General features: G+C 43.7%; 1 protein-coding gene across 1 annotated transcript in view; it reads right to left on the bottom strand.

Annotated features, from left to right (window-relative positions):
- The window catches only part of ppp2r5eb (protein phosphatase 2, regulatory subunit B', epsilon isoform b), a 28343-nt gene extending 24771 nt beyond the window's left edge, over nt 1-3572 (bottom strand). Inside the window, 1 exon segment of the mRNA XM_030116520.1 lies at nt 3540-3572. The gene's annotated coding sequence lies outside the window, so the exon portion shown is untranslated.
- Nucleotides 3573-13410: the final 9838 nt, after the last annotated feature.

Here is a 13410-nt window from a genome sequence, read left to right as displayed (position 1 = left end):
CCTGAGTGTGATTAAAAGCAGGATGAGCCTCACACTTCCGTCCTTTAGAATAAACTCCTCTGGGATCTTCACTGATCAGAAGAAGGCTCCGTTGTTATTTTCTACTCACTAATACTCCTTAAACAGAAAAAATGACTTGTAGAGAAAAAGCTGATGTGATGTTTCAGTGACTCAGAAGTCATTTTTAAACATTTGCCCATTTTCTTTTCATCCATGTGTAACATTCAGCATGACACGAGGAGCACAGGCGTCCTGGACAAGACGGCCAGAGAAGAAATGAATTAGAGCCTCGGCCGGCTCAGGCGCTTACGTAATGAGATGTGAATGAGCCGCTGCAGGCTGTGCTGTGTGCTGGCTGCATCCCTAATGCTCTGTCAGAGTCACACAGGCAGCCACCGTGCAGTATGTCCACCAGGCTGCAGATACAAAACACACACACGCACGCACGCGCGCGAGTCTGCAGCCGCAGGGCATCAACAGCAGCACTATCAAAGAAGTTTACAAGCTCAGAGTCCATCGCAGCTCGTGCTCCACCGTCACACTCCGTCCGCTGAAGCTTTAAAACTCAATGCAAGATCGACAATTTGGAGTTTATATTTCACGACAGACATGCACGAGGTCCTGCGTTGGCATAAACAGTGTTTCACACCTATTTTGAGTTTCTAGTGCGACGCGCTGCTCAGCAGTTAACCTGGAGCCGTCTGGGCCCTTCAGGGGCCGCTAAAGACGAGGCCGGTTCAAAACGATCTCCAAACTCTCAACTCCTTTGCACATTGGGAGAGGGAGTCCAGAAGATTTTCATGCGGTGAGGCAGAAGCGCTACAAGTCCCACAGGCTTGGCCTGTCGCTTTAAAATGACAATGCATGATGGGTAATGGAGCGTAATTGATGGAGGTTGTGATGTTTATGCGATATAAACTGTTTTGGAGTTGACTGATCATCCGATAAGCGGAGTCTTATGTCCAACCCCGGACAGCTTGTTACCAGCAGATACGAACCAGTTAACCAGTTCCCCCAATTCAGAGCTTCAACCCATCAGGAGGTAACACGCTGGTGAACATTGGAAAAGTTACGATATTCTTGCAAATCAAATGCTGAGCCAGTTATTTATTTATTTTTTTACTAAGAAGGAACGCTAAGAGGAAGAACTTCCTCCGGAGGGATCAATCGTCGTACTGTTTTGGATTTAATTTCATTGCAAGTCACCAGATCAAAAAGAGAAAACTGTCACAATATAAATGCAGTAAACGCTGCATGGAAAAACCCAGGATGATTTTCTTCTCCGTCAATAACGGCCAACTGTGGCGTGTTCATCTCTTGACAAAAACATTTATTTCATCACAAGTAAAGGTCAACGATGAAGATAATCTGAATCAGGCTCCAGCAAAAACCGACAGAAGACTCTTCAGAGTTTTTTTTTTTTTTTTTTTTTAAACAGTAACGAGCAGGAGATCTAAAAGTTCCTCAGTGTTAATTCTTGGTGCGAATTCAAAACAGGAGAAAGAGAAACGAACAGCTGAGACACTCGTCATCTTCCTATTTCAAATCCTCCAAACTTGGGCCAAGGAAACAAAAAATGCAAGAATGCCTCATGACAGCCAATATCTAATCCTCTATTAACACAGAGTTCAAACCAAATGAAATTATTTGATACATACAATCGTCTCCAAGTCAACCATGTGAATTGAGATTATCATGAACACACACACACACACACACACACACACGACAGACCAGCTACATGACAATAGCTCCATCCGTCACTGACTGCTGTTTTATAACCACCCGCCGGTTAATGATCCAGCTGTGTGAAAGCCTTCTGTTTGGCACCGCGGTGGGAAAATACCCCGAGAGATGTGTGTGAGCTGTCAGCCGGCCGCTGGGTTTCAGCTCCACTGCAGCCGGCGTGGAAGCTAATAGAGCAAATACATCCGCCGAGCACAGAGAAACAACCACTTCTGTGTTTGGAACAAAGATTCTTGGCTGAAAATTGCTGGAAGGTCTGTCGGGTTCCTTTACAAATGATGCTGCATTTGAGGGACGAGCAGCAAAACAACATTTCACTCTGCTGCTGAAGACATTTGGAAAAGTTAGAACTGAATTTCAAGCTGGCGAGGGTTTTAAACTTCTAGCAACAAACTCTGGAAAACTTTACCAGGCTTAAAACCCTCAACTCCTAATTTTTTAATTCATCTTTACTGCACTTTAAATGGTGACACCCTGCATTTGTGGGATGAGAAGTCGCAGTAAGAATCTGGGCTGCAGCTAAGGAAACCTCACTGCGTAAGAGTCAACAGCAGAGGAAGTTTGTTTAGTATTGTGGAAACAGATTTGGCACAATTCTCATGAGTGTGACCCAAATACTGAGCTCTGCTGCTCGTGCCACAACTGCATGGAGCAACATGTCAAAAGAAAAACAAGCCTGATCCAAGCACACAGGTTTTTTGCAACACTTCCTGAAATGTAAAACAACAACAGGGATGAAGGTTTGGAAATTCAAACTATTCAAACGAGACACAGCAGTGCAGCGCGACACCTGAGCAGCGGTCCTCAGCTGCAGAGGCCGCAATCCCCCGGGATCACTCCACCCTCAGATTATCTGCAACGAGCGGCTTACAGAGGAGCAGCTCTGACGTACAAACCGACACCTTTTCTCACGGCCGGGCAAAAACCATCCACACTGCAACCGCGAAGACCGCCGTCGTCCGTGTGGAGAAGTCTCCGATGCAGACATTCAGGTCAACTTTCAACATCCTGAAGTCTTCAATCGTTCAACATCACAGATATTCTGATATTTAAAGTCAGAAGAGTTCAGCAGGTGAAGAGAAGATTATTCTGCAGACTGCATTTCTCATGTTTGATCCACAAACAGCTAAACCTGAATTAAAACATAAATACAAAACAAATTTGAAGCATGAAAGGGTTCGGTTAGTGGAGGATGACTTTTCCCAGGAGAAGGTTTCTCAGCCATCGTTTCCTTGAAGCCCTCAGGCTGTATTTTGGGATTGTTGCAGATATTCAGTGAAGACAAACACTGGCAGAAAACCTCACTCTCACAAACACACCAAAGTAGTGCAAATCTGTTCAAGTGAATAACTGATCGATTCTGAAGCTTTACAGACGACAAAGCCCATCAGCTTGGAGCTTTGATCTATCAGAGCCAGTTCTACTCCCTGTGATAAAATCGAGCTTCACTTAGCTTCCATCTAACCTGCCATCTGCTGCATAACGAGCCGACCAGCGGCTACAACAACATGACCAGCGGCTGCAGCCGCCGCCTCCGATGAGCTTCTCCTACCTGTGCAAAGGGGCACTGGAGTCCCCGTGTACCACCATCAGTGCCTCGCTTTCAATCTCTGCGGCTAACGCGGCTAATGGCGACGAGGACGACGACGATGCTGCTGCGGAGCCGGCGCCGCACAGCAGGCAGAGCGGGAGTGTGGCGGCCGGCCGGGGAGGACGTACAGCCAGGCACCGGAGCCGATCCCCTCCCCATGCCTCTTACATAACAGAGCAGATGACATCCAAACAGCCTCGGAGAGGAGGAGGAGGAGGAGGAGGAGGGGGGATTAAAGAACAAGGAGGAAGGACGAGGGAGGGGGGAGCAGCAGAAAGGGAGGAAGAGGAGGGGAGAGAGCCGCCGTTCAACGGGAAGTCGGCAAATATGCAAGGCCGGCGAGGAGGAGGAGGAAAATACAAACATGTTCAGGAACACAGGGAGCAGACACAAAGGAGGAAAACTCTGGGATGATGGCCCGCCGATAAAAACTCTACTGAAGAGAAGAAATCTGCTTATTTAAAGTCAGAAATGATCCAAAAACACATTTTAATCTCTGAAGACTCTAATGTAATTTGAAGCTGCTGTTGAAACAAATTAAAATAGATCAATCTGAAAGAAAATGGAGCTAGAAGGAAAACTTTCTAACAATGAATATAATAGAAAAGGAACATAGCAAGTGGGAGGAGATGCTCTACAATCTGGATGTTGGTGGAGGAAGATGCTCTATAATCTGAATATCAAGTCTTGTTAAAGGAAGTTTCTGAACTCAACAACACCACATCTCTAACTGGTCCAGGACAGCAGGAGTCACTTGTGGGTAAAAGATGTTATCTATTGACTTTCGGAGGAATGTAACTTTTATTATCAAAGCCGGGGAATAAACCAATTGTCCTGTTGAAAGGCCTTCATTCATATCAACAACCAGACCTTTGTGTTCCTTTTTATTTGGGCTGCAGTTAATTTGTTTTCCTCGTTGAATGGCTGCTCCAGTTCTGCGCCGCACGCCGTTATTTCTGTGTTTACAGATTTATCTCCAACATCTGCGCTCACATCATGCAGTTTGCCTTTTGTCTTTACAGAGGCAGAGTGCGGCGCGGCGCTCGCCGTGACTTAGCACACAAGAGTCAAACACATGTCCTGAACTCAGGGGAAAGAGGGAGATTCTCTCCATTAACAGATTAAAGTGTAGACCAGTTGGTTTCCTTTCTGTGTGCATATAAATGACTGTTTTTGTTCAGATATTTGAACTTTCAGCATTTCTGAATAATAAATGTGATAAAAAAAAACATTAAAAAGAACAAGTAGCATGGGTTTTTAAAAATGACATTTTTTTTTTATTCTCCAGTACAGTATTCTAAAACAAATAAAGTCTATGTGAAGATATAACAGGAGAAATACATGACGACAATAAAAGGGAATAAACAAATTATATTACGCCGTGAAACAAATTAGCATAATTTCCTGGAGTCATGCGAGTTACAATGAAATAAAACTCAACAACAGTCACTGAACGTTTTCTTTGGCCCCGTTTACACAAACATCTCCACTCAAAATGCATCGTTTCTGAGTTCCAGGAATTCTCAAGTTCATACGCCAGCATTTTGAAAACGATGCTTGTTTCCATGAAGACAGCAGCAACACGTAAAATACTGTAGTGAACATGACAGGAGTCGAAGTGTTGCTGTTAAAATTTTGTTAAAAAAAAAAACAAAAAACCAGACACACATAATAAACCATCAACAACCACGGGAGAAAACAGGCCACCACTGTTTAAATCTGCTGAGCAGAAGAAATATTTACTACCACTATGGTGCACAGGACCTAAAGCAACGTTTCAGAAAAGTTCTGTTTACTGCATTTCCAGAGTCGCGGCATTTTCGAAAAGTTGCATTTTTCCCTTGTTTGCATGAAGATATTGTATTTTGGAAAATCTGCACCTTAGAGGCAGTTTTCAAAAAATTCAATTTTCAGTGTCTCTAAGAAACGCTGTCACGTGAACGGACCATGAAAAGGCAACCAAACATTCCTGTTATAGAATGCAGTTTAAATGGGGCCTTAGTTTACTCGATAGCAATGATAAAAGCTGAACGGTTACTGTGGGAAAGTGACAGTGAGAGGAAGATGTTCTATGATCCTGACGTTGGCTCGTCTTATGAACTACTGACAATGAGACGCAGCAAAAAAAAATAAAGCCATTTTAAACTCCCGACAAGCAGAAGCTGACTATTCAAGCACGTCAAAGCTAATAGCTAATAACGTTAAAAACACACAGCTACTGCGGCTCTAATGCTAATTCTTACTAGTTAGAAGAAAAGCTCAGGTGAACGTGAAGAATGAGCTGAAGCAGCAGGAGAGAGACAGCAGCTCCTGTAAACCGTCTGTTCAGCCGTGTTGCTCCAGTGAACCCGCCTCACCTGACGGCCAACAGCTACAATCACGAGTCATTACCTCTCCGTACATCCAGGAAGATGCACAGAACAAAGCCAAGTGTGACGGACGGCTTCTAAACGACACGATGAGGCAGGAGGAGGAAGCGGCTCGTCCAGCAGCCTTCACCTCAAACACCTGGAGGCAGGAGCGCTCACGCTCACGGGCCGCTCGCATTCCAACGCCTGTGAGACGTGATGCCACGCCTGGACTGCGGCATGCTGCCGTCGTTCCCGGGCAGGTGGCGGACAGAAACGCCCCGGGTGACGCAACAGGCCCCGCCCCTCCCCGGCCGCCACTCACTCCAACACTTATTCATCCCAATGTTTCCAGCTCTCGTCACAAACATCACCGCGGCGGAGGCGTTCGTTCACACACACCTGAGCTCAGCTGGGATGGAATGACAACACGCCAACCTGCCGATCAGGGCTGCTCAAACTGCGGCTCCAGACCCACATCAGGCCCCAAAGGTCCTCTGGATTGGTTGTTGAAGCTTTATCGAAATTGCATGTCCAACAATTTCCATTCTATTTCTTCTTTGTATTATTTATTGCCACACCTGGATGATTTTCAAAATGACAGTTAAAAAGGCTGAAACTGCTAAATTCCAGAAAAAAAAGGTGTCTGGAGGAAAAAATGCCAAACTGGTGCTAAACGATGTATATTATTCTACTTCTCCATTGACCGTTTCTGGCAGTATCCCTGCTGTACTGAGTCACTGCACCAAAGATATATTTTGATGCGACGGTCAAATGACAATATCCCTTTTAAAAATGTTTGAAACTGTCAAGAATGGAGAAAAAACTGGTCAAATGGTTAAAGTGGCAATGTCAAATGTGAATTTTAAAAAAATGGGTTCAAGTCAACGAGGCTAAAAAGGTTGAAACTGCTCCAAAAGATGAAAAAGCAAATATCATGAATATGTAAAGTACATGAGTAAGTTTTACAGCTGTGGGTTTTAAATGTGTTTTGTGGTTCAGAAGAACTTTATTTGGTTCAAAGTGATAAAAATTAAGGATCGACCGATACGGCTTTTTCAGGGCTTATTGGAACTTATGGAACCAATATGTCGAACCGATATTCATTTGCAGTAAAAATGAACATTTTGGCGTCAAAATGTAGCCGTGGGTGGAACATCGTTACACAGCCCAGAGTAGTGACTTCAGGCAGAGAGAGAGACGGCTGTATATGTGATCCAAAGAGCACGTTTTAAAATAAATTTATTTATCAGCTATTGGTGGGAAAAAAAGGTTGATACCGATGATTAGAAAAATGCCCAATATCGGCCGATATTATCGGCCAGGCTGATAATTGGTTCATCCTTAATAAAATAGCTTTTCTAGTCATAAAGGTTGCAGACACCCGTTATACATTTTTTTGACCTCAATCTTAACATGAAATGAGAATTTTCTCAAACTGCTGACATTTGATCAACTTTTTTTTTTTTTTTTTAACAAAATCTATCAAGAAATACTTGAATCTTCAAGAACAAAACTGGGGAAAAAACTCGTGATTGGTGTGTTTCTATTGTCTGAATAGATTTAACATCTGTCAGATGTATTTACTACAACCCCTCTCACACACACGCATGCCTGCTCGCGGTGAAGGCCGCCATGCCAGGCTCTGGTTCCGTCTCTACCCAGGACGAGACGGGAAGCTGGAAGACAAGCCGTGTCTTTGATTTATGCTCCATATCTGCGGCGATCAGACGGAGCCGGACAATGCCGGAGCGTCTCAGTGGAGACAGACTTCATTAACTGGTGTAAATCCAATCAACAGTGACGTTAAATCCAAATAAAGACCGCTGGGATGGACGAACTCCTGACTCGCCTTTGACACAGGTCTTCTTGACCAAAACTGCCGTTTTCACTATTTTCCACCAAATCAAATCCATGTTTTACCTTTAAAATGAGGCTGAGAGAACTGTGAAACTTTAATACAGCAGCTTTAGAAAGACAAACAAAAGCTGGATCCCATGTGCATTTATCAAGGTTCAATTACTTAACCTTTCATGGCATTCCAGCTGTTTTTGGCAGCTTCATTCTTCTTTTCCAGCATATTTCAGACAATTTGGACATTTTAGAACCAAACAGAATCATTATAGTGTGTTTACTACTCAGCATCCGCTCAAATATCAATAGATACAAGTCTTAACTTTAACTAATATCAGTACAGAAAGGATGAAACGAACCAAAACACAGAAAACACCAGAGTCTAATGGCCGCAGGAAGGAAGAACATTAAAGCCATTTTATTCCTTTGCAGAGCAAATTTGCTTGTTTTTAAAGTCATTTTGAAAATGACTGGTGTGTAAATAAAATAAAGAGAAGTTAAAAAGTTCATTTACGTTACACGTTCCAATAAAACCGATCAACTCAGGCAACTCGAGCTCAAATGAACACAGGTGTCTCTACAAAGTGATTTCCATGGATTATTCCAAACACACACATGTTCAAATGCTGCTGTCTTACAGCAGAAAACTTTAAAAAGGGTACTATTCCTTCAAATATTTATTTCCAACGTGCTCCTTTCAACAATCTCACTATCAAGACCCATGTTTTCTTGGCACCAGACATGAAGATTCATCCAAACACCTCAATTTAAATAATTCACAAAACAACAGTCCCTATTAGAAATGACAACACAACAGAGAAAGACTGAAGTTAACTGTGAATCGCAGTAAAATCTCATTCATTCACGTCTCTATGGGTGTCAAACATAAGGCCCATGGGCCAAAACGGGCCCACAACAGGCTCTAATTTGGACCAACAAACCACCAAGCACATGGTAAGAACTGCAAAAACTCCATAGACTTGAACTGATTTCTCAGCAGTAGTGAACACATCACCAGCTGCCTCCGTCTCTGCTAGCACGCTAAGCACTGGCAAAAATTACCATGCTCAATCAGTTATACGAGGGTTTTTTTTGGATTTTCTGCAAAAATATTCACCAGTAAGTAATTAATATTGGCATCATGTTGAGTGGAGCTGCAGCCGTTGAATTGCTCATTAAATTCAGTATTCTAGTACTGAACATTTCAGTGATTAATCCAGTCATCAGTTAATACATAAAGCACCACATTCTCTCTCTTTTCAGTTGGAAGTAACAAACTTTTAAACATTTTAATGCTTTTTGCAGACTGTCCCTCTGCTCTCAGCCATAGCGCCAGCATGCATCGCTTTTTACAGTCCGTGTAGAACACGAACCCCAAGGCAGAACACAAATGATTACTGAAAGGAATACTCGAAGAAAAAGAAATTACTTCCACTATTTTTTGCAAAAAAAATAACTGGATTCCTTCGAGCAATCCTTGCAGCTTTAATGTTGAGCTTGTAGGAATGTCTGGCCTAATTTCAAAACATTTTTTGGAAAAACATTATTTTTCTAAACTTATACTCCATGTGACAACAAAGCAAAACTTGAAAGTTTAAATTTCACCTTTATTTTACCATCTGGCCCAGCTAAAATGTATTTTAACACCCCCGAGCTGTAGTTTCATTGAGCAGCCAGGTTTTCAGAATCACTATTTGGAGACGGAAATGTTCAAACTAATTCAACTTCTACCACAAACCAGAGGCCAATTTCAGATGAGGAGTTTAGGGAGAATCAAACTTTAAACTCTGTTCCTCGAGAAACTTCTGATGACAGTGACTGAGATTACAATCAGTATTGCAGTGTTATCATCTGTCCAGTTTAACTACAGGTCAGAATTTCTCTCAGGTCTTTTCCACCCAGCTGGTTCCAGATGTAGGCATCGCACCATTTCTTTGTATTTCCACCTCCAGGATCTCAACACGGGCTTATCGAGCACCAACTCTTGCTGGTCCACAGCCATGCACAGGTAACTGGTCAGCTGGGGGCGAGGCTATGGAGACCGTTTGGAAACGAACAGCAGCCAAAACTACAGTCGAGCAACTTCATTTTTTTTTTTTTAAATTTGCAACGAGTGCAGTGGAGTGAGGCGGAGACCCAGGTCTTCCTGGCTCTGGAGGAGCCTCCATGACCCAGCATGAGCTGGAGGAAACCAGCAGGGGGTGGATGCAGCAGGACAGCAGTGGAGCCTCCACCAGCTCCTCCACTAAATTAACACGTTCAAAAAAGACCAGAGAGGAAAAGATCATGGAGTTAGGCGGGGGGAAATAAAAGAAAAAAACAAGCACCCAGCTCTCACACATGGATTTTCTTGGTGGAGAAGGGTCTCAGACTACTTACATGCATCATAAAATGTGTCACCAATGTTTACAAATAGTCCTAAAATTAAACACCTGTATGTCACTAATTCAACATTTCACTGATCCAAGCTACTGAAGTTAATCCAAACGACACTTCAAAATTATACGACTGGAAAATATAGGTGCTTCTACGGTCCCATAATTGATCAAAAAATGTTGGACACACATTTTAGTTACTTTAGCTGAGGCCGATAATCACATCAAACACGAGGCATGTTTCAGTTCGACTCTCATAAAAACCAGTCAAAAGTCCATGTTCAAACACAAAATTATCAGAAAACTCCACTATTCTGGGATCAGACTGACAGATTTAAAGTTTCTGTAATGACCACACCGAAAAAAAAAAAAAAACTCTGAAAAACCCACAGAATAATCTCATTCATAACCACCTTTATTATATTCTACTTTCATTATTGGAGACGCCTTCTCTCTGTATACACCCAGATATGTTCACAATATGTTGGCTCGGACCACAAAACATTTTTGACATTGTCAGAGTGCCACATCACATGAATGACCACACGAATGACATATCGCTTCACTTGTCAGCCGGTGGAATGTGATCAGACACAGGTTTCTTTGTTAATGATTACTCCCATACAGTAAAACCACACCATCTGTTTTTAAAGGTGTTATTATTCTCCGATCACCACATACTAAGGTTAACTTCAACAACACACCCAAAATCATATCAATTCGAGTCGCAAATGTGTATATGAATGAAAATAGAGATTGAATCCTTCCTGATAACCTGTATACACACTAAAATGTTCAAACTATCTAACATTATACCAGAATATACAACAATAAAAATGAGTTGCACCTTTTTTTCCCAAGACACAAATAAAGTGAGCAATATGTGCTGAAGAAGGCTTCCCATGTCTGATTGTTCTATGGTCACCACATACTAGACCGACTTCAATCATAAAACCAAAAAATGTATTAATTAAAGTTCCCACTGTCTACATGTGATCATTATTGGGATTTTCGTCTGACAACCTATAAACACACAAAACTTTTGCAATATGACAGAATACACAAACTTTCAGAATAAATAATGTTAGATCAAAAGAGATATTTTGGCTTCAATTTACAGTAAAAGGTACACTGGTCTGAGGTCATATTAATGAATAAAAATGCCCACTACTGTGTCAAAATCTATAGAAGTAAATAAAATGTATCTAAGAAGACTGAATGCTCTTGTATCATCATCCACTGGGCTCAACTCAAACATCACAATGAGAAATATGATATTAAACAGCAGAGAATCATGTATGATTGATCTGATCTTTTAGGGTGGGGTAAAGCGGCTGATTGGGAGTTGTAAAAAGTGATAAATGACAGGTTGAGGGGAGCTGGTGTTAGCTTGGCCATGTCGGGCCTGGCAGGAAGATTCAAAACTAGCAACAACTCGCAATGTTAGCTCCACGATTTAACGTCAGAAATCAACATATATGGGTAGCTAGTTATGCCCTCATGCTACACAGAGGCCGTAAATATTATGAATGTCAAGACAATCCAGTAGTTTGACCAAAGCTGTGGAGCTCCGCTTCAATAAAAGGTATTATTTGTGCTAGCTTGTTAGCATTAGCGCCCCGGCTATCGCGGGTTAGCTCAAGTTGAACATGTAGCCTTTAGCTTAGCTTAGCAGCCGACACCAGCTAGCTTTCTGTGCAAATCAAATCAGAAGCCGATTGAAAAAGCAGAGAATCTAAAAGATGGTTTTCATGTGTGCTCGGTGAGAGGACTTTACCTGGGCGGGTTTGGGCGGTCACCCATCGTCCCAGATGTAAATACAGGGGCAGTGCTAATGCTGCTACCGTTAGCCTAGCGCTCACAGACCGGGGGGGAGAAACCGTCCCGAGTCCCGACCAGAGCCGCAGCCGACCCGCTGGCTCTGAGCTCTCCGAGCGTGGTACTTTACCTGGATCCTCTGCGGTTCGCGACGGAGACGGCGGCGGAGGAGGAGTTATCCTATGTTCGGGAAGCTACGGGGCTAAGCGTGAGGCTACCTCCAGCCTTTTTTTTTCTCCCCACAGCGGCGGCGGAGCGGCAGGAAAATCTCGGCCTGAAAACAGCCAAACCCACGAGTGCCTTCTCCTTCCAAAAGGAATAATCCTCAGACTTCCATTAAGCGCAGATCGCGGCTCTGGTCATTCCTGTGGCGGATCGAGTGGCTCGTCCTCCCCGGACCGCTGGATTGGGCTGCTTTCCGCGGTTCGTCGTTGGGTCGGGGCTGTTTCTCTTCTATTGTCAACACTGCTGGGAGAGACCACGGCACACATAACACAGACAGCCAGAGCGGACACCGGATTGGCTGCCGGGAGCGGAGTCCGCGCTTCTGATTGGACGGGGCGCGCTGTCTATCAGCGCGCGTGCTGCGTGTGTGTATGTCGGTCCGGGCGGAAAGCGGCGTGCGCGTCGCGGCACAGTGCACGTCTCCTCCGCCACACAGCACGCAGGAATGAGGATAAACCTGTCCGAGACGCTCCCCGCCGACCGGGCTGCGCACGCCGAGCCGAGGGGAGGCGGCCCCGCAGAGAGACGGTCCGCGGCGGGACGACCGGGGGGAGCGGAGCGGAGAGGAGGGCGGAAAACAGCGGCCGGAGTTACATAACTGCTACATCTTACAGCGAAACGCAACTGGAATCCAACAAGTTCGCGTCGAAAAGATCTGTTCTTTACACCCTTTACACTCCGCACGTGGAGTGATTCTACTCATCTTTTAGTTTCAGACTAGAACAGGCGGTCAAAACATAAAACCCGTGGGCCAAAACTGGCCCTTGTCAGGCTCCAATGGGACTGCCAAACCACCAAGCAAATGGTTAAAAAACGCAAAAGAAAATTTTAAAAATACCTTAGGAATAGTCAGCACAACTCAAGACTGAGACGCCGTTTTAACATTTTGTTGTGAAAACGTAAAACTCTCATTTACCCAACAATGGTTCACTGAAAACAACTTTTTTGAAAACTGCTCCAAAAATGGAATTAACTTCTAATTCCATCTCCATGGGAACAGCGGAAAACTTTCCTGAAACCCTGCAAATCCACATGCACACCTCCACTGTAGTAAGAACGTTGTTCTGCACATGGACAATAACAACAACCAAAACTAGTTCACAAGGAACGAAAGGCTGAGAACAGCCCAGGAGAACCCGGGAGTCGTGACACTGGAGGAAAACACTGTTATCATGCATCTACTGAGCAGCGCACAACTCTTGACACTGTACAGTGTGCATGTATTTCAGAAAAGTTGCATTTTCTTGCTTTCACACGATAACAGAATTTGGAGCATCTTCACAAAGTTGTTTTCAGTCTCTCTGAGCCCCATTGTCACACAAATGGATTTAAATAGTTTTGTTTTCACCTGAAATGTATCAACGGGCCTCAGTTAAATTTGCATGTTTCGTTGGCTTGGAGCAGTTTTGCATCCCAGACTCACTTTGCATCCCTCAGATGAGTGCATCACGTG

Source organism: Salarias fasciatus, chromosome 19 (assembly GCF_902148845.1).
Source record: "Salarias fasciatus chromosome 19, fSalaFa1.1, whole genome shotgun sequence".
Taxonomy (NCBI): Eukaryota; Metazoa; Chordata; class Actinopteri; order Blenniiformes; family Blenniidae; genus Salarias; species Salarias fasciatus.
The sequence above is the reverse complement of the archived record's forward strand: the minus strand, read 5'-3'. Positions and strand labels throughout refer to the sequence as shown.